Source organism: Hyaena hyaena, unplaced genomic scaffold (assembly GCF_003009895.1).
Source record: "Hyaena hyaena isolate Hyena2069 unplaced genomic scaffold, ASM300989v1 scaffold_441, whole genome shotgun sequence".
NCBI lineage: Eukaryota > Metazoa > Chordata > Mammalia > Carnivora > Hyaenidae > Hyaena > Hyaena hyaena.
This window is the reverse complement of record NW_024081074.1, coordinates 115,220-138,392: the sequence shown is the minus strand read 5'-3', so window position 1 is coordinate 138,392 and position 23,173 is coordinate 115,220.

The following is a 23,173-nucleotide window of genomic DNA, read 5'->3' as shown; positions in this document are numbered from 1 at the left end:
CAGCTTCTATATTTTTAATAAGTTCTCTAGTGAATATAGATGATTGGGTTTGGATATCATTGCCCCTTCATGTTTGTATACAGTAGGTGCCTTATAGCTGTTGCTGTAATGGCAAGGCTGGAGTCAGCTTCCCAGGTGTGATCGTACTAGTTGTCTTTGAGTTTCCCATGGAAATAGAGCTTCCCGGATTCTGTGTGTATTTTGAGGTGGTCCTGCTACTTTTGGCTGGTGATCCAGGTCCTCCTTGTTGGTGACATGCCACATGCTGATGGGAACAAGGCCTTCCAATTCCAGGAGCTGGCAGAGTCCCTGAGGTCTGCTCTGAGGTCTGGGACACTTGAGAAGACAGCCAGCTTGAAATGGGCATGCCGGTTTAGTTCCAACCAGGCCACTTCAGGATGACTCAGTTTGAATGTTAAGACCTTCTAAAATTAATCTGCAGCCACATCTAAAATCAGCACCTTGTATAAAGTCACCAGGTCCCTCCTTGCCCCATGGAAGGTTTGGGAACCTGGGGGGGCAGGCACACTGAGACGGGACCATCTCTATCTTTCAGTCCCTCAGACATTTGTCTGAATTTAGACTTGCTAACAGACAGTTTTCCTTCTGCTTTTTCTTTTCTTTTTCTTTTAAAATTCTTTCCCTTCCAATCACAAGCAAAGGCTATTTTTATGGCCAGGGGTTTCATTTCTCAAAAGGAGGATGACAGGTGGCAGATATTTTAGTACTGTGTTCCTAGCTCTTGTTAATGGAATCAAGGTACAAATGTAATATACAATATTAAGAACCTTTTTTAAAAAGTTTTTTTAAATTAAAAGAGTTGGATATAACCATTATAAAAAATTCAGATAATACAGACAGTTCTAAAGAAGAAAGCAATAATTATTGCAAATTCAGCATCCAGAGATAAATGATGGCTGGCATAATGCTTTTTAACAAATCCTTAAATTCCACAAATTAAAAAAAAATAAAAACGCATAATTTGTATAAATAGTAAGCTGAAGAAAATCCTTGGATTCTTTGTCCAAGACAGTGTCCTAGAGGGAAGAAATCAGATATTTACAGTCTCTACATCAATGTTACATTTAAACTGTCTTTCGCTTTCATAGTCTGTTGGTTAATTATAAATGAGAACCTTCTGGAAGGCAATTTGGGCTTATATAGTTATGAAAACAGTTCTTGACACAGCACATGAATTGTAGGAATTTATACTCAAGCAGAGCTTCCCAAGCTGTCTTGCTTCTTGGTGCCTTCAGTGTCTCAGAAATGTTTTCACAGCTCCTCCTAGGCCAAAAGAAATGCGTCATAGGCCATTTATTAAGTACTTAGGTCCAAACAACTTAAGTATTTGTGGCCTAACAACTTAGAAGTCCACATGATTTCAGTCAGATTCTCCCTCACTGGTTCAGTTAAATCATTAGCCAAACAGGAATAATGATGATATCTATTCTCATAGTGAGAATTAAGTGAGTTTGACAGCATCCTGACATTTGATTACCACTCGATAAATATTAGTTATTAATATTAATGGCTACTCTCTTAGAACCACGTTTTGAACATGTAGTTCACGGTAAGAATGGGAGAGGGCGCCCTGGGCATGTTCTGAGCTCAGGGCCGCCCAGGAGCATGTGCCTCTCCTCTGGCCCCTGCCTAGCCCAGCGGGGGGTCAACTCCTGTTCCCTCTGCTCCTCTTCTTCTCCCTGTCTCCCTCTCTACATCATCTACCACCATCCTGTTTTTCACACCAAAAAGGAACAGGAAGCTTAAACAATAAAAGACAAAAAAGAAAAGCACATCTTTTGTGGGTAAGGATGTCTCCTGATTCAATGGGCTCCCATCCACCCTGATCTTGGATTTGGGCTCCTTGAGGACAGCCAACAGGCCTTCCATGTGTTCTGTGCGGAATTACCTGGAGAGTATGCTTAAGGCTTGAACTAGCTGGTGTGAGATCCTGGTCCTGGCATGCTTTGCTCATTATGGAGAGGAGGGGGTCTGGCTGCCCACCTCCCTGCCATGTCCAGACTGCCCACTCCTGAAAATCCACCAGGCTGCTCCTTGGCTGTGGGAGGGAACAGGGGATGGTGGCCGGGGAAAACTGGTGATAGTGGATTCTCCTTAGCCTCAAGCTGGCTCAATTTGTAACATCCCCTGGGCACAAGGCTCAAATAAGCTAATTCCTTTAGGGAAGGCTTGAAGTGGACCTAGGGTTCCCATTTACACTAGGCAGGGCTCTGAGGAGATAAAGCTGCAAATCTAATCATCACCATCACACAGCAGCTGTTAATTTAGCACCTACAATGAATCAATGCCAGGTCTTTTATGTACCTTATCTCATTTAATAATGATAAATACCATGTGCAATGTATGTCATTTATCTCATTTTGCAGATGAGGAAACTAGACCCAAAGAGGTTAAATTTTGTTCAAGCTCACACAGGTGGCAAAGCTAATACTGACCACCATCTGTCTGACTTGGAGATTAGTATTACGAGATATGAAAATATTATTTGAAAGGTTGGCATATAACCGTGAACAATTGGAGATCAGTCATAATTCCTAACAATAGGGCACTGATTATATAATGTGTAATACATCCATACAATGGAGTATTGTATAGTGATTAAGAACGATAGTGTGGTATTTATTGATGTGGGGATATTTGCACATCAATTTTTAAGGAGGAATATATGGTGTGATTCCATTTTTGAAAGCTAAAACAAATGTCCTAAAACCTTATGAATGTTGTTAGGTAAAAAAAGAAAAATCATATATGTGAAGAAAGATGTCTATAGGTTTAAATGCCAAAATGTTAGTCTTAGACCTTTGCAAGACCTTTATTTTCTTCTTGATTGTTCATATGTATTTTCTAATTTTCCAAAATGCCCACATATTACTTATTTGAAAAAGACAGAAGAAAAGGGAATACTGGTCTGGAAATAAGGAAATTCTGTGTTTTGATGCCAGCTCTGTCTCTGACTTATTTTGAGCAAGTCCTTTTCCTTCTGGGTTTTGGCATCATCATCTGTAACATGAGTGATTGCTTAGTAGACAGAAAACCCCATGGGTGTAGGGACCGTGTCTATTTTGTCCTAGAAGTGTTTGTAACAGAGGCTGTATGCAGTAAATAGTGAATTAATGAATAAATGAATGAATGATATGAGGTTCAAGAGTAAGGGGCTGTGGTGAGCAGGAGAGTTTCAGAGACATGACATGGAGTCCTCAGAGGCAGTCCAGAGGCAGAAGACGGGGGAGTTGTGCCTAGTTGTGCACACCATGAACAGTAGTGAGACTCGCCTCCATTACATTCAATTCACCAGTGTGGGAAATTGGTTCAGAGCTCTCGACTTAGTGTTGGACGAACTTGGGTTCCAATGTCAAAATTGCTCTTTGCCAGCTGTGAAATCTTGAGGAAATTATACATCTTTTTCTGAGCTTGTTTTCTCATCTGTAAAATGAGAGTAATAATTAACACTTAGCTCATAGGGTTGGTCTGAGCATTTAAACAGTGTGTTTAGAAATTAGTTCAAAATGGTAGACTGAATCCCAGCCATTTTTTTCCTATCCCAAATCCTTAGAAACACGAGAAATAAATATATATAACCCATAAATGTTCTGGCAAACAAGAGGAGGCAACCTCAGTGGATTTGAAATTGTGAGGATTTGATGAAGTGAAAAAGATGGTGGAGTCGGAAGAATGAAAGCACGGTCTAAAACATGTGCAGGAGCTACCGCTATGAAAAGTGGGCGTGGCTTTGGAGGTGCTGCAAGCTTGAAGACAGTGGATGTGGGGGTGGTGGTAACTGACGGGGTAATGGGCTGGCTTGTTGCAGTAAGAACAATTCAAGACAACCAGCTACTTACTCCTCCCACTCCACCTTCCCCGCTTAGCCAAACAATAGCAGCAGAGATATCTGCCTTCATCATGCCAGTGTGGACATATGCAAATGTGGCGGGAGAGGCAAGGCAACACCCAGGAAGAAAGGACATTAGAGACTGCCACACCTTTTCCATCATTTGTTTTTTATTCTCTATCATCCCTCCCATACAATGACTAGAGATATCATCCATAGACTGGGTAACAAGGAATTTCAAATTCAAGATGAGTGCTCAACCAAGAGCCATTGGACACTGAGGAAGACTACTGTGATGAAATAGGCACAGAGTACAATAAACAGAAGTTCTGGCACCCAAAGAAATAGAACCAGCAGAGAAGAGATATTAAACATTTAGAATGAGCATAAACATCCTCAGAAAGTTATTAGAAACAAGAGTCTCAGATCTCAGAAATAAAAAATAAGATTCTCAAAGGTATCGTCAACAAATGGGCTATGAACAGGTTGGACAGAGATGAACAATAGCATATAAGTGAGCTGGGAGATCAAATTGAGGAATTCTTTTATAATATATTGCCAAAAAAAGATGGAGACCCTAAAATAAAAGTTGGGATATGTGAAGAGTAGATGCAGAAGTTTCAATAACCACCAAATAGAAGTTCCAGAAAGAGAAATAGAGAACGGAAATGAGGAAGACTAAATTAAGTACAAAAGGAAATTTCTCAAGTTGATGAAAGACAAAGTCCTCATACTGAAATGGTCCACCACATGACAAGCAGAACAGAAATCAACATGACGAACAGACATGTCATGATGAAATTTGGAACACGAAGGATAGAGAAAAGGAAAACAGATTACTCATAAAGGAAAGCAGATAAATGTCAGATTCAGCTACAGCACTGCATGCTGGAATATTGTCAGAGATCCAGGAAAAAAGGATTCAAACCAGTCTAGCTGTGAGGGCTAAAATATATAAAGACAGTCTCAGTCTTCCAAGGATGATAAAATAAATCACCTTCAGTTTTACCTGTAGGAGGTTGTATTCCAATACAATGAAAATAAATCCAAGAGAAAGCTATTGGATTCAAGAAGCAGTGATGAATAAAGAAATCAGTAGAAACTATTTATGTCTAAATAAGTGTTAACTGAAAAAAACAAAACAAAACAACAACCTTGCCATCTGGAACTGAAATCCTAAAAAGAACCATTGTAGGTGGGGAGGGAGGGAGAGGAAGAAGTGTGAGTGGAACATCAGAAATCAAATCAAGAAGATCCAATACATCCACAAAAAAGGAAAAAAAGTGGGGAAAAATAGAACGCGTGGTAAATACAAACATAAAATAAGATGACAGTAACAAGACTTCACATATCAGTAATCACAATAAATGTGAGTAGCTTAAGTTGACTTGTGAAAAAAACCAACAAATCAAGAGGAAAAGAAATCTCAAAAATGTAGCTACATGCCATTTCTAAGAGAGATAGCTAAACCCATGACAGAAACATTGAAAATGAAGGAGTGAAAAAAATGTACACTGATAAAAAAGGAAGAATGTCAGGGTGCCTGGGTGGCTCAGTCGGTTGAGCGTCCGAATTTGGCTCAGGTCCTGATCTCATTGTTCGTGGGTTTGAGCCCTGCATCCGGCTCTGTGCTGACAGCTCAGAGCCTGCAGCCTGCTTCAGATTCTGTGTCTCCCTCTCTCTCTGTCCCTCTCTTCCTCTGTCTCAGTCTCTAAAATAAATAAACATCAAAAAAATTTAATAAAAAAGGAAGAACGTTTAATGATATTGACAACAGAAAAAAGTAGAAGATAAGGCAAAATAAATGTTATAAGGAATAAGGAAAAAATTTCATAATGATATAACAATTGTGAACTTCTATTCACCTAACAACCTAACATCAAAATATAGAAAGGAAAATACACACTAAGAATAAAACAGAAGCCATACCCAAATAGGGTTTATTTAATGAATATAATATGTGTTAATAGATCAAAAGTTCAGAAGATTATAAGATATTTCAATTGTAGATGCTGGAAAGGTATTCATTAAAATTCAGTGTCTGTTATTAATAGAATAATTTAATGAAATAAGATTAGATAGACTCTTACTAAATATGATAAAATATACAAATATGTAATATCACCACCAAGAAGAGGAAACACTAGATATGTTCCTGCTAAGGTCAAGAAGAATAGGGGCTGCCCCTATCACTAGTATTGTTTAACACTATTCTAGATATAGCAGCCAACATAACTGAACTGGAGAATGAAATAAGAGCTCTAAAAATGGGGAAAAAAGTAATATTATTCTTACTTGCAAATATTAAGGTTGATTACTGGGGAGACTCAAGACAATTTATTGGAAAATTATAACACATGATAGGGAATTCAGTAAGTTTGCGTATGTACAAAATTAATATGTGGAGCCCAAAAATTACATACACACAAACAACAATTAAAAGTTATAATGGAAGAAATTTACTTACAACAGCACTGAAAGAGATGACATGCTAAGGTCTATAGTGTCAGAATTGAGTTAAATTGTGGACACACAGCTGGTATTGCAAGATTGCTTGGTGTGTGGAAAACTCATACATCTTGTGTCTGAAGTAAGGTAGTGTGGTAGTAGCAGATTAAGGGTAGAGGAGATGTATAAGAGAAGTAAGGTTTTGTTTGTTTTTTTTTTTTTAGGGTGGAGAAAATCCTAAAATAGTCCATAAAAAACTCTGGTTGGAACTAATAAATTCAACAAAGTTTCGGGATACAAAGTAAACACACAAGAGCCAGTTGTGTTTCTATACACTAACAAGTAATCCAAAGAGGAAATGAAGAAAACATCTCCATTTACAATAGCATCAAAAAAAATAAAACATTTGTGCCCTGGAAGTTATAAAACATTGCTGAAAGAATAAAAGACATAGATAAGCAAACGAACAAACACATAAATTACCCCTCAGTCAGGGATTGGAAGACTTAATGTAGTGAAGATAGTGACTGTTACCCAAAGCGATCTACAGATTTAATGCAGTCCCTATTAAAATCCTAACAATGGCCTTTGCAAAACCTGAAAATTCCATGCTAAAAATTCATATGGAATCTCAAGGGACGCTGAGTAGCCAAAACAGTGTTGGAAATGAACAAAGTTGGATGACTCCTATATTTTTATTTCAAAACTTACTATAAAACTACAGTAATCAGAACAGTGTGGTACTGGTACAGAGGTGGACATATAGATCAATAGAATAGAATAGAGAGCCTAGAAATAAACCCTTGCATTATGGCCAGTTGATTTTACACAAAGGTGCGGAGACTATTGGATACGGCCAAAGACGGTCTTTTTAACAAAGGTGTTGGGAAAACTGAGTATCCACATGCAAACAACTGATGGTGAACCCTTATCTTATTCTAAACACCAAAATCAACTCAAAATCAATAAAAACCTAAATGTAAGTGCTAAAACACATTTTAAAAGAAAGCATAAGGAAAAAAGCCTCTTGACGTTGCATCTGGCAATGATTTCTTAATATGACACCAAGAGCACAGGCAAAAAACACAAAAACAGAAAAGTTGGATTACATGAACCATAAAAATAAAAACTTCTGTGAATCCAAGGTCACAATCAACAGAGTGGAAAGGCAACCTACATAATAGGAGAAAATATTTGCATATCATGTATCTGGTAAGAGGGTAACATCCAGAATATATACAGAGCTCCTACAAGTCAACAAAAACAAACAACTGAGTTTAAAAATGGGCAGGACACCCAGATGGCTCAGTAGTGGATTATCTGACTTCCGCTCAGGTCATGATCTCGCAGTGTGTGAGTTCCAGCCCCGTGTCGGGCTTGCTGGTGTCGGACGACCAGTGCAGACCCAGCCTGGATCCTCTGTCCCCACTCTCTTTGCCCCCTCCCACTTTCTCTCCCTTAAAATAAATATTTTTTTAAAAATGGGCAAAAGACTTGCATAGACATTTCTCCAAAGAAGATATACGAATAGCGGATAAGCACACGAAACGATGCTTCACATCACGAAATGATGAGAGGGAGGAGAGTCAAAACCACTAAGAGGTACCGTCTCATACCTATTAGATGGCTACTGTATAAAAAAGCAAACAGAAAATAACAAGTGTTGGTGAGCATGTGAAATTGGAACCCTTGTATACTGTTGGTGAGAATGTAAAATGATACAGCAGCCGAAACCATGCTAGAGATGTTTCTCCAAAACTTTGAAAAGTAGACTTACCGTTTCATCCAACAATTCCACATCTGGATATATACCCAAAAGAACTGAAGGCAGAGTCTCAAAAAGATATTTGTATACTCATGTTTAGAGTAGCATTATTCACAACAGCCAAAAGTTGGCAGCAACTCAATTGTCCATGGATGAATGGATAAACAATATGTGGTATCTACACATGGTGGAATATTATTCAACATTAAAAAGAATGGAGGGGCGCCTGGGTGGCTCAGTTGGTTAAGCGTCTGACTTTGGCTCAGGTCATGATCTTACGGTTCGCGGGTTCGAGCGCCGCGTCGGGCTCTGTGCTGACAGCCAGCTCAGAGCCTGAAGCCTGCTTCAGATTTTGTCTCCCTCTCTCTCTGACCCTCCCCTGCTCATGCTGTCTCTCTCCCTCTCTCTTTGAAAAAAAATAAAACATTAAAAAAAAAAGAATGGAAATTCTGATAAAATCTGCAATATGGATGTTGTCCACTGAGTACATTATTCTGTGTGAAATAAGCTAGTTTCAAAGAGACAAATACTGTATGATTTCACTCATATGAAGTACCTAGAGTAGACAAATTCACAGAGACAGAAGGTAGAAGGGTAGTTGCCAGGGGCTGGGGGAGGAAAGAATGAGGAATCGTTCTTTAATGAGTATAGGGTTTCAAGTTTGCAAAACAAAAAGAGTTCTGGAGGTCTGTTATACAGCAGTATGAATGTACTTACCACTTACTGAACTGTACAATTAAAAGTGGTTAAGATGGGTTGCGCCTGAGTGGCTGAGTCTGTTGGGGGTCCGACTTTGGCTCAGGTCATGATCTCACGGTTCGTGGGTTTGAGCCCCGCGTCGAGCTCTGTGCTGACAGCTCAGAGCCTGGAGTCTGTTTGAGATTCTGTCTCTCTCTCTCTCTCTCTCTCTCTGACCCTCTCCTGCTCACACTGACTCTCAGAAATAAATAAAACATTAAAAAAAAAAAGTGGTTAAGATGGGAGGCACCTGGGCAGCTCAGTCGGTTGAGTGTCTGACTTCAGCTCAGGTCATGATCTTACTGTTCATGAGTTCGAGCCTCATGTTGGGCTCCTTGCTGACACCTCAGACGCATGTAGGTGTTTGCACATGTTTGAACTATGTCCCACGAAACCGGCCACAGTGGCTACTTCCCAAGGAGGGGACCTGGGTGATTGGGGATGGGAAGGAGAGAAACTGTCCTTTCACTTGGGTACCTCTTGTGATATATATTCCTGTGACCCAAAAAGGAAATGTAATGTGAAAGTACTAGAAAGGAAGACACTAAAGTGTTCTTGTTGGCGGTTGGTACAATGTTCTACCAATAGCGTCATTTGGTCAAAGTGAGTGACAATTTCACACGCTGGTCAGGTTATAATATCATCAGGAGCGGGGCGCCTGGGTGGCTTAGTCGGTTAAATGTCCGACTTTCGCTTAGGTCATGATCTCGCGGTTCGTGGGTTCGAGCCCCGCGTTGGGCTCTGTGCTGACTGCCAGCTCAGAGCCTGGAGCCTATTTCAGAGTCTGTGACTCCCTCTCTCTCTGACCCTCCCCTGCTCACGCTGTCTCTCTCTCTCCTAGAAATAAATGAAAATATTTAAAAAAAATATCATCAGGAGCACACAGCCCTTTCCTAGGTCCCAGTGACAATCAGGTTGAAAAATGCCACAGCAGCAACAATCCACCATCATGGTTTGTTTTCTTCCAGCCTGCCCTTTTAAAGTTAAATTCCAGAAAAGCCATCTTTAATCCCCTAATATCCCAGGTGGGATGCTCTTCTCCAGAGGAGAGGGAGCAGCCAGGGAGAGGTCTGCCCAGGGTGGAGGCACCGAGGATAGGTGGGGACAAAGGATACCGGCGGCTCCCTTGAATCATCCTCACCCCGGAAGGGTTGCTGGGTCAGGCAGGATGAAGCTGGCAGCACTTGGCCAGCAGCGAGAGGGCTGGAAGGTGGCAGAGGAGGGAGAGGAAGAGGTTACGTAATGACTGATGGGACTGCACCTGTGCTCACAGGCCTCACTGAACCACATCTCTACTTGAGGATGGGCCCCCCTCCCTTTCATGGCGGGAGCTCATCAGGAGCCTTGGAGTATAAGGCAAAGTCCAAGAAATGGAGAATGTGTTCCAACAGAAGTGTTAATGCTTAAGCCAGTGCTTCTCAACCTTTGGTACCCCCAAACCACTGGGCAAGGAGGCGCAGCAGAATGCAAGTGGCAGAGTATCCCACTCTCAGGAGCCGACATTGGGGTGTCCCAAGGGGGGTCGGTATGCAGCAAAACAGAGAAACCCAGCCCCCAAACTCATGCACAAGCAGGGCTTGGGACCTCACCTCCTGCTACACCCACCCACAGGCAGGTCCAGCTGCTTGAGTGGGAGACTAGGAAGCGTGTGGTTTGTCCTCCCTTTGACATCTCACTCCTGGGGCCCCATCACCTGCTCTCTTCACCTATCTCCTGACTTAGTTCATTTTTTCATTATCTTCTTTTCATCTCCACCATTAATGATGGTAATAACCAATTCCAATAACCATGCCAGTGTCCTAGACCAATTAAATAAAAATCTCTTGGGTAGGCCCCCAAGGTCATGGTTTTTTGAAGGTCCCCGAGTGATCTAATATGCAGCCAAGACAGCCATTACTTATGGGTAATCCCACTGGCTTTGAGAGGGATGGGTTCAGAAATGGGCACGTGACCAGATTCTGCCCAATGAGACTTGAAGAGAAATCTTGCGGGTGAAGCTTTTGAAAACCTAGCAGTTCTGAAAGAGTATTCAGTCCTAAAAAGGAATGAAATACTGATACATACAACAACATGAAAGCATGGGATGCTTACTGGTTGTGAGGGCTCCTTCTGGGGCGATGAAAATGTTCTAGAACTAGACAGTGAACATGGTTGTACCACATTGTGAATGTACTGAATGCCATTAATGGTAAATTCCGTTACATCTATTTTGCTAAGAGAGATGGTACCTCTCCTTTGTGTCAGGGTGAGAAGAGAAGCCTGAGGAAGAACCCAATTGTAAGAAACATAGAGCAGAAAAATAGGGCAGACCTGGTCACAGATGACAGGGTCGAGCTGCTGAATCAGTGTGCCCTGGGGTCTACTTCCCAGAGTCTTGTTATAGGTGATGATAAATACCTTATGGTTTAAGGCTGTTTGCGTCAGGGTTCAATATCAACTGTTTTAGAAGGTCTTCCTCCTCTAGTCCCTGGGCCTGGGTGACATCACACGGCTTCTGAGCCCACCTGGCTGAGACAGCCTCTGCACAGTGTCCGCCCATCCCCAGAGGCCATTCCATCTCTTCCAGCTCTCCCGGGCAGAGTAACTGTGGCTCTGGGCTTAGTTCTGCAGGAGCTCCGAGAAAATAGAATGTTTTGGCTATTGAATGGAGGGGCATGTCCCTCCCTGAACTGCCTCCTGTCTTTCTGGATGGAGAGCAGCTTCAGTCAGATTCCCCAGGAAGAGATTATTAGCGTGTCAGTGACTTCAAAGACTGAAGGGAAAATTGCCATGAGTCTCATGACCAACTTCCACTCCAAATTAGACCTGTGGGTGACATGGCATTTGGAAGATGCAGGCTTGAGGCTTTCCGACACCATGAACACCATCAGGGCTGTCGGACCAGGATGCTTCCAGGCTCATTCTCCGAGTTAGTTATGGCCAGTGCCTGCAGGAGAGAGCTCCTCTCAACCCTCTGCTCCCACACCCTATCTGTACTGCCTGAGCAATGTCCAGCCTTGCAAGGCACCCTCTGCTCATCCCACTCCTCCTTCTCACCACCTGGAGTTCCTGTTCCTTGGCTAACAGGTACCTGCCCCATCAAATTTGTGTAAATTTCCATCCTTTCACTGATGCCCTGTCCCTCCCATTTCAGCTCCTACCAGCATCGGGGCCAATGGACATTTGCTCCATGGCGCATCCAAACAGCCTCACCATCCCCTGACTTCCCACCTCTTATCATGGCCAATTTGTAGTGGACACTGGTAGGGGCCAGGCCTCACCCGCCTCACCTTACTGCCTTCTCACAGCCGATCCATGATGAGGCACCATTTGCGGGCCTGCACAGTGGGGATGAACACGGGAACGCCTGCCCTTTTTGGGGGTGAGGGCTTCTCCAGGGCCTGTCTGCCCCAGGCTTTGATGGAGCGATGGTGCTTTGACACTAGGGCTGAATCATCTCCTGGTACTAGGGACTCAGGGCTTGCGCCTCAGGTGCAAAGGGGAGGAGTAGCCAGGCTGAAGTGTTAGGAGAGACATCGTGGAGTAGGTAGTTGGCTGACAGGATGCTGGGCCATTATCCACAGACACTTCCTGGACAGGCAACCGAGATCCTTGGAGCCCTTCCTACCCTTCCTTCCTTCCATCCATCCATCCATCCATCCATCCATCCATCCATCCATCCATCATAAAGCAGTGTAACTTAGTGCAGGCTTTCAAACTGTTGTGTACAAGTCCATGTGGATACCATGACTGAGCAGAGCAGACCCAGAGGGGGATGATCAGTAGCCTTTTACACTTGTTTTTGATGCTGGAAGTGCAAAAGGAAGCAGTGAGGTCTGGGAGGAAAGTAGGGAGATGGGTCTGATGTAAAGCGGTCAGCTCAGCCAATTATTGCCAAGAGGAAATGTGGGTCCAGTGGGGCCTGATACTCTGATTTTTCCAGAGAATCTAGAACTGTGAGCTTTTACGTAAACTCTCTAATTGTGAAATGCCAACAACTAATCAAACTTAAAACACCAAGCAGGTTCCAATTGTGCAAGTCAAGAAAAACCTGTGTGTGGGCTGGAGTCAGAGCTGGAACCCCCTCTGAAATGGGATCCGAAACACAGGCTTTGGAGTCAGATCTAGCACCTGCTCTACCGCTGGTTGTCTGAGAGATGTGGGGCAAATCATTCAACCACTCTGAACCTCAGTGTCCTCTTCTGGAAGGTGGGGTAGCACCTACCTGTCTCACAGGGTTGATGTGAGGGCTAAAGTGGATAATCCATGAAACGCTTTGCACACAGTGCCCACTTAGAACACACGCTCAAATGGGTGGCTGTTGTTACTGTTTTTATCAGTAGTGGTGTCTGCTCTGGGCCTGGCAGTGGTGGGCGTGGGCAGTGAAGACCCTCACAGGCTCGGAGGTGCTGACCTTGGGGGGGCTGGACCCCAGCAAGCCCCAAGGATCAGGGGCCTCCCACTCAGTTCCCCTTCTCTCCCTCCACCTTCCCTCGGTATCCGCCCCTAGTCTTCTTTCGTTACTTCTGCTGAAAATGAAAAGGGGAAAAAGGAATTTTTAAAAAGCAGAAGAGGAGGTTTGGTTTTATTTTTTTGTTGGCTATGTAAGCTTGTTTAAAATCCCGGTTTCCAGAAAAGTCAGCATAGATCATGGGGTGAGTGCAGGGAATCAAAGAGATAGTCTTCATGGAGGTCAGAGCCTGGGGTGCTGGGAAGCCTTTCCTCCTCCAAGCATCTGCTCAGTGAGCTCTGTGCAGAAGAGGGGCTGCAGTGAGGATGCAGGGGTGGCCACCAGTGGCATGGTGAGCACAGGGGCAGGAAGGCCCTTGATTTCCATCTGTGTCCATTTCAGACATCTCCCTGGTTGCTTGTGTTGTGACCTCAGTTAGTTTCTGTTATTTGAATCCCATACGGGGTGGTTTTGGTTCCAGGGAGTAGTGACTGGTCCACATTCTTATAGACTGAGGAGGGGCTCCAGCTCTTCTTGCTTCCTGTGGTGTTACTTCAGCTTTTGCCTCTCTTGAGACAGCTGTAGGTCGAGTTCAACTCCCTCTCTCTAGGGCCGGTGGGCAAGGACGGAGCCTGGGTATGCCTGGGTCCTGCACTGCTCTTGCTCCTGTTAGTACGCTCCCCTCTCCTCCTCCTTCTCTCCCCTCCCCTTTCCTTCCTTTCCCTCTCCCCACCTTCCTCCTGTCTTCTTGCCTCCTCTTCTCTCCCTCTCCCTCTCTCTCTCTTTGGCACCCGTCACTGACCAGCTGACCTTCCCCAAGTTCCCAGTTTAAAGAAAAAGACACCTTGCAGGGAGGGGGGTCTGGGTAGGTTTCTGGTTGAGTAAGTTCCTGTCTGTTGCTGGCCTGCTTATGGATTGATTGCCCTATAGAGGTCAAGTGTCAATTCTAAGTACTGTGAGACCTTGAGCAAATCCCTTCACCTTTCTGAGCTTCCATTTATCCCATCTGCCGAATGGGACAATAATATTTATCTTACAGAATTGTTGAAGAACACAAATGCCAAGTGCCAAGGATTCCTTGAGGTCAGGGACAATATCTTATTTATGTCTAGATCCTTAGGTTGTGGTTCCTGATAAGTGCTCAATATATGTCTATTGAACTAACTTCTTTCTAAGTGGTGTATGTATGTATCAGTTAAGAATACTCTGTTGGGTTGGGGGATGGGCAAAATAGGAGAAGGGGATTAAAAGATACAAACTTTTAATTCTAATAGAAATAAGACTTAGGGATTCAAAGCACAGCATAGGGAATATAGTTAATAATATGTCACAATTTTGTATGGTGACAGATGGTAATGAGATTTGAGATTTATCATGGTAATCACTTCACAATGTATATAAATGTTGAATCACTGTATTGCACACCTGAAACTAATATAATATTGTATGTCGATACACTTCCATAAAATTCAAAAGTAAATAAATAAAAATAAAACACACAAAAGGTATCGATTGAAATAATAAATAATAATATTTAAATGTATTTACCAATTTTGATTCACGTAAGTATCATTGTAACTTGTGCTTTCTGCATGAAATATTCAAACACACACACACACACAAATGCTTTTTGCTGCAAGAAACAGAACCTCTTCTTTATAGAGGCCTCGTCATATAACAAAACTCCAAATCATGTTACTCGCATTGGTTCAGTGACTCATGGCATTAGTGCAAGCTTCTGTACCAACCTGTTGCTCATTGCCCTGTGATCACAAAATAGCTGCTGGGGCTCCAGACATTTTATTTGGGTTCAACGCCACATGAAGGAGGAGAGCTGCAATTTCTTTTTAATCAAGAAAAACAGAAACCTTCCCCAATCCTAGAAAATTTTCACTTAAGTTTCATTTACCAGAGCTATGTCAAATGTCTACTCAGGTTCAGGGCAGGCTGGTAAAGTATTTAACTTCCCCAAGCTCTTTAAAGGAAGTGGCAAGGGACAGGGGAGAAATCCTATTGGCTTAGCCAACTGCAGTCTGCCCCAGATCGAGGTGCTCCTGGCCACCCCTTTCCGATGGAACTGTGGGATGGAGATTTTGTGAGCTTATCAGGATTGTGCTTAGAGTGCATGAGAGAGAAAGCCAAGTGTAGGATTTGGGGACTGGGGCCAGAGGTTTGTATCACTAGATGTGTGGCCATCAGCCAGCCCATACCCCTCTCTGTACTTTGGCTTCCAGGCTCCTGAATGAGCCTAACTGCACAAGATGGTGTCTGAGGGTGCCTCCAGCTGTTATGTTCTAGCTGCATGAAGTCACTATGTGAAGTCCAGATGGGAGGGAAGAAAAGGGCATAAGGCAAAGAGTTACAAACAACAATATGTATGGTTATGTGCACATGGGCATAGATGCATTTAGAGGTAACAGGAGCGGAAACGCTGGATTAGAGTATCCCCGGCACTGGGTCAACTGAGGCAGGAATGAGAAAGGAGTGAGTTACTGTGTGTGACAGTATCAACCCAGTGTGCAGTTCCAGGCCTCTTAGAGGGTTCCAGCCACCCAGACCCAGCCTGCAGAAGAGAGGGCAGCATGGGCCCTCATCGTAGAAGAACAAGTCAAAGTTCTTGGATTCCTTTCTCCTAACTCTTCTTTCTAGCAGGTGCCTATTTATTATTTGCTCTAAAAACAATCAGAGTATCTACTCTTTCTTGAGCTTGTCTATGTTTCCCACTTTTTCTAGTTTATTTATTTATTTAGAATGCATGAGCAGGGAAGGGGCAAAGAGAGAGGGAGAGAGAACACCCCAAGCAGGCCCCTCACTACGAGTGCAGAGCCCCAAGCAGGGCTCAAACTCAAACTGAGCCGAAACTGAGAGTCAGACACTTAGCGACTGAGCCACCCGGTGCCCCCGCCTTCCCACTTTTCCTAAAAGCCAGTGTCTGCATCTCCTAGAAGAAGAAATTCTCCCTTACCCCAAATGTGGGTTTAAATTCCATTTTAAAAGTAGTTTTGTTTTTTTTAATAATTATTTTTTAGTTTGTGAATGATCTAGGCTTATTATAAAGAAGTCAGTCACTACAGAAGAATACAAAAATTCTATTTGTGTATTTTTTTCTTTTTTATTAACTTTGTACTTTTTTTTTTTTTTTTTTTTTTGCTGCTCAAGAAAGAAAGGTGTACGCTGGCTTGGTTGTGAGATCTTTACTTGAAACAATTTTGTTTGGATAATGTTTCTTACATATATACAAATAGAAAATTAAGCACAAACTCCTTATGCTGATGGCTCTTACATTACTATCAAACCAAAGCAAATTTAGAAACCGTATATAACCAATGTGACAAGACCACTGAGATTCGAAATAATACTAATTTAACATGAGGGATATGTTCGTTTTACTGAAAATGAATAACTTAACTGTACATCTGGAAGGCATAATGCTTTACTTTTGTTTTTTTGTTTTGTTTTGGTTTTTTCTTTGTTCAGTACATCTATACTTCAATTCAAAAATTGAAAAAAATCTTAAACTTTATTTAAGAGTTTTGAGTCTTCCAGGTAATATTACTGATGTAATTTTGAAATTATGTGAAGCAGCTGTAGGAGACAGTAAATAAGTAAATGTACTAATTGAAATCAAAATTTTCAGTTTAAGGGGGGAGAGATACAAATATAAAATCAAAGAAGTTGAGGGGGACATGTAATATTTGCAATATTAAATTTGAATCTGAAGTATCAATAAGAACATATGATTTTTAAAAAATATGAGTTTTCTAGCTCTGTCCATGGAAAGAGCCAAGGAAGAATCACATCTCAGGAGCAAAGTGCATATTTAGCATCCAGATTTTGGTTTCTGCTCTCATTTTCCACTGAAAGATATTAGAACTGTTGGAGAAATGGCTGATTCCAGGAATGGAGAGAGAAAATACAAGGTGAGCTTGCAACACGCATACCAGAAGGAAAGGAAGACTTTGGTCATGGTAAATTTTATGTGTCTGCTTAGGAAGGTTATGGTGCCCAGTATGTGTCCATCCTAGTCTAGATGTGGCTGTGAAGGAGTTTTGTAGACGTGGTTAACATCTACAATCAGTGGACTTTGAGTAAAGGAATTTACCTTCGATAGTGTGGGTGAGCCTCCTCCCATCAGTTGAAAGCCTTATAAGCTAAAATGGAGGTTTCCTGGAACAGGAGACATTCTGTTGGACTATAACACGAAATCCCGAGTTTCCACCCTACAGATTTCAAACTTGTTTGTCACCACAGCTGGTAAATTATATTGTAATAATTATAATTATATCACAAATATGTAATACCTAAATATATCTACAATTTATACACAAATATATAATTGCATATTAATGTATAATTATATATTAGCATGCTAAATATATTTATATATTTAAGTAACATATAAATATATAAATAATCATATAACAAATATACTATATAAGACTACAATAAATACTAATATAACTACAATAATATTATCAAGTATTGGTTCTGTTTCTCTAACTGATACCCCCTTAAAGATGAATAGGGACATAGTAAAAGAACAAGGGGCCAGCTAGATGGTGCTCCCACTGGCCAAATCTGGGATGGCTTGAGCATCAAAAGGAATAAGGGCTGAAGTGATTGAAAAAATGGAATGAATAAAAATCCATGATTCCATGGTAATGCTTAAGAAGAGAGAGAAAGAGGAATACAACACTCCATCACTTACCACCCTTGATGGCTATTGTACCAATTCCTTATTCTGGAAATAAAAAGAAAGAATTAAGCATTTAGACTGTCTTTTTAGCAGAAAGTATAGAAGGAATGTTTTGCCATCTCCAGTGAAATAAGTGACTTCAGAATGACTTGTCAACAGATGCTGAAATCATTTAGTTGAAAGCGTGATAAGATCAGGATACCTGCACGATGCCACGCTGCCGTTTCTGAGCTCGCCTGCTTAGTGCAAGATAAAAGTACAGCGCCACAATGGTGAGAGTGGGCTGTCACCACCTTAGCCAGGTGAGTAAATGAAACATCTCCAATAATGGCATGAGACAACACCAGGCACGGCCTGTCGGGATACGGTGTGAGGTACACGGCCTCGGGGGTCAGGAGAGCCTGCTGACTAGTGGTTAGACTCAGCCTCTAGTTGGTAGGAAGTCCATCCAGGGGAACAAGTCAAACCAAACCTCGAGGACACACGATTCAGGGACATTCTATAGGACAACTGACCTGGATTCTTCAAATGGATATCATATCCCCCCGCAAAAGGTGGAGGGCCATTCAGGATGGACTAAAATGTCCCAGAGACACATGCAACGTGTGAACCTTGACTGAATCCTGTTTCAAAAAAGGAAAGAAAATGGGGTTCCTGGATGGCTCAGTCAGTTAAGCATCCGACTTCAGCTCAGGTCATGATCTTGTGGTTCGTCGGTTAGAGCCCCGCCTCAGGCTCTGTGCTGACAGCCAGCTCAGAGCCTGGAATCTGCTTCAGATTCTGTGTCTCCCTCTCTCTCTGACCCTCCCCTGCACATGCTGTCTCTCTCTCTCTCTCTCTCTCAGAAATAAATAAAACATTAAAAAAAAACCCAAAAAAGGAAAGAAAAGAAAACCCTAGGAGGGTAAAATTAAACTGGTGAAACTTAATTTAATTTAATATGGAATGGATATTAGATGGTATAGATATATTATTGTTACATTTCTTAGATGTGATAACGACAGTACAATTTATGAGATGCTCGCTGAAGTCTCCATGAGTGCAGGAGTATCATGATATCTGCAGCTAAATTTCAAATGGGTCATTTCTACTATGTATACATATTTAAACATATATAATATATATAGTGTATACATTATATACAATATACAAATTATGTATACATTACATATAAAGCACATAAATTTTATATGTAATATATTATATGTATATCTTATATATGTAATATTTTACCACTTATATGATATATGGCCAAGTGTTCACAGCTGTTGCATTGAGGTGATGGGTATATGAGTGACTATTGTGTTATTTTTCCAAAAGAAGTCCTAATATTTATTGACAAATGTAAGATTAATGTTAATGAAACACATTTAAGATTGAAGTATAAAGATAAACCCTATTAGTTTCAGATGTGTGACACAGTGATTTGACAACTATATATAGCATGCAGTGCTCACCTCGATGTGTGAACACCATCTGGCACTGTAGAAGTTATTACAATATTCTCTGCATTGTGTTTTTTTCCCCTGTGACTTATTTATTTTACAAGTGGGAGTTTATTCCTCTTTTTAAATCTCCTTTACCTATTTTGCCCATCCCCATACTGCCTCCCTCTGGCAATCACCAGTTTGTCCTCTGTATTTATGGGATTGTTTCTGTGTGTGTGTGTGTGTGTGTGTTTGATATATTTTTTAGATTCCACCTGTAAGTGAAATCATATGGTATTTGTCTTTCTCTATCTGACTTATTTCACTTAGCATAATACTCTCAGGGTCTGTTCATGTTGTTTTGAATGAAAAGAGTCCATTATTTTTCATGCCTGAGTAATATTCCATTGTGTACGCACACCACATCTTTATCCGTTCATCATCATCAATGGACATTTAAGTTCCTTTCATATCTTGGCTTTTATAAATACTGATGTAATAAACACAGGAGTGCACACCTTTTCAAATTAGTGTTTTCATTCTTTGGGTAAGTACCCAGCAATGGAATTACTATTTTTAATCTTTTGAGGAATCTCTGTACTGTTTTCCACAGGGGTTGCACCAGGTTACATCCCCACCAACACCGGACAAGGGTTCCATTTCTGCACATCCTCACCAACACTTGCTATTCCTTGTCTTTTTGATACTAGCCATTCTGACAGGTGTGAAGTGATATCTCACTGTGGTTTTTTTAAAAAAATGTTTATTTATTTTGAGAGAGAGAGAGAGAGAGAGAGGGCATGAGTGAGTGGGGGAGGGGCAGAGAGAGAGACAGAGAGAGAGAATCTCAAGCAGGGTACACGCTGTCAGCGCAGAGCCAGATGTGGGGCTTGATCATGAACCATTAGATCATGACCTGAGCTGAAATCAAGAATCAGATGCTTAACCAACTGAGCCAACCAGGTGCCCCTCTCACTGTGGCTTTGATTTGCATTTCCTTGATCATAAATATTGCGGAGCATCTTTTCATGTGTCTGTTGGCCATCTGTATGTCTTCTTTGGAAAAACGTTTATTCAGGATCTCTCCCCATTTTAATAGGATTATTTGTGGGTTTTTTGGGGTTTTTTGGTTTTGAGTTGTAGGATTTCTTTATATACTTTGGATATTTACCCCTTATTGGATATATTACTTGCAAATATGTTTTCCCTTTCAGTAGGCTGCCTTTTCATTCTGTTAATGGTTTCTTTTTCTGTGCCAAAGCCTTTTAGTTTGAAGTAGTTCTAATAGCTTATTTTTGCTTTTGTGTCCCTTGCCTGAGGAGACAGATCCAGAAAAAAAAAAAGTCACTGAAAGCTATGTCCAAGAGTTTACTGCTTATGTTTTCTTTTAAGAGTTTTATGGTCAGGTCTCACATTTAGGTCTTTAATCCATTTTGAGTTTATTTGTGTGTATGGTGTAAGAAAGTGGCTCAGTTTCATTCTTTTGCACGTTGCTGTCCAGTTTTCCCAGCACCATTTGTTGAAGAGATAGCCTTTTTCCCACTGGATATTCTTTCTTGCTTTGTCATAAGTTAATCGTCCATTTAAGTGAAGATTTATTTTTAGATTCTGTACCTTGTTCTATTGATGTGTGCATCTATTTTTATGTCAGTACCATACTCTTTTGATTCACATAGCTTTGTATAGCTTGAAATCTGGGATTCTTGTGTTATTCTTTCCATTTTTCTTTATGTTTGAAATTTTCCATTAGGCAAAGGTGGGGAGAAAACCCCGTGAAACCAATAAAATCAAAATAACAACAGAAATTTAACATAGAAATCTTGCCTTATGAGAAATGAATCATGCTTTGCAGGGTGGCCAGTGGGAAGCCAGCCCCTGCTTCTGTTTTAATTTTCATGAGCACCATGCCCACAGAATGGAGTGCTGTGAGAGAGCTCCATTTTCCATCCACTTTCTCCCCCCCAAACTATCTTCAAACTTTTCATTGGGCATGATGGAGTTGTTTAGCCTTCTCTTAACTTGATGCCAACACTGACATCTAAAATCTGCTGTTTGTCGTGTGTGTTTATCATAAAACACAGTAATGCATTGGTGCCAGTATGATTCTAAATGGAAACATAGACTGCAGCCTGATGTAGCTGACAGCACCGAGCTATAAGGTGGCCCTGCACACAGTCCAGGTGCCAACGCTGGTGTTTGCCTGCTCTGCTTCCTTCCTATCAGCACACTGACTACAGTACAGTGCCAGGTTTTTAAAATTTTTTTAAATGTTTATTTATTTTTAAGAGAGAGAAAAAGAGGAGAGAGACAGAGCATGAGTAGAGGAGGGACAGAGAGAGAGGGAGACACAGAATCTGAAGCAGGCTCCAGGCTCTGAGCTGTCAGCACAAAGCCCAAACTGGGGTTCGAACCCACCAACTGTGAGATCATGACCCGAGTCCAAATTGGCTGCTTAACCGAATGGTCCACCCAGGTGCCCCTGCACAGTGCCAGCTTTAATGCTCATGTTCCCAAATTCTCTTGTTGCTAAACTAAACGTGGCATGTGACCCAGTTCTGGCCAATGGGATGAAAGCAGCTCATTCATTGGACAAGGTTCCTGGATAGCCTGGGCACAAGAGATACACCGGGAGGGGGTGTGGCTTCGGTCTTTAACTCTTCACTCCTCGATTTCTCCCTCGCTAAAACTGGAGGTGCCATGGCCATCTTGCAGCTGTGAGCATAAACATCCCATAAACTAGCTAGAGTAACTGAGTCAGAAGATGGAAGGAACCCAAGTCCTTGACAATATCCTTGAACAGCTGCTTGTCCCCTAGACTGTCTTTCTCCAGACTTATTATACAGGAAAAAGAGACTCTTATGTGTTTAAGCCAGTGTTCATTGGCTTAACTTGCAAATAAATACATCCCTGAATGATTCATTCTGAATATACTAACATTAGATGTTTAGATTATCATATTGGGCATGAATTTCAATGCAAAAATTCCTTTAAAATTTTTTTTAATGTTTATTCATTTTTGAGAGAGAGAGAGTAAGTGAGGGAGGGGCAGAGAGAGATGGAAACACAGAATCCAAAGCAGGCTCCAGGCTCTGAGCTGTCAACACAGCCCAAAGTGGGGTTCAAAGTCACCAACTGTGAGATCATGACCTGAGCGGAAGTTGGACGCCCAAACGACTGAGCCACCCAGGTGCCCCTAGATGCAAAAATCTTAACAAAATATTAGCAAACAGATTTTAGCAATATATAAAAGGAATTCTACACCATGACCAAGTGGGATTTATTCCAGGGATGCAAGGCTGACTCAATATTCAAAAATCAATCAGTGCAGGGGCACCTGAGTAGCTTAGTATGTTAAGCATCTGACTCTTGATTTTGGCTCAGGTCATGATATAATGGTTCATAAGACTGAGTCCTGCATTGAGCCCCTCCCCCCCTTCAAGCCCTGTGCCATCAGTGTAGAGCCTCCTTGGGATTCTCTCTCTCCCTTTCTCTCTGCCCCTCCCCTGTCCCCCCTCCAGAAATAAATAAATACACTTAAAAAATCAATGTAATCTATCACAATCTAAAGATGAAAAATTATATAATATCAATTGATGAAGAAAAATCATTTGACAAAATTCAATACCCATTATGATAAAAATTCAGATAACTAAGACTAGAGGGGGTTTTCTCAATGTGATAAAGAACATCTTAAAAAACCCTACAATCAACATCATACTTAATGGTGGAAGACCAAATGCTTCCCAGATGCTCTGGGATCTCAGAGCAAAGGCACTGGCCCAGCTGGCAGACCTGGGGAGGCTTCCTGGATGGCAAGATT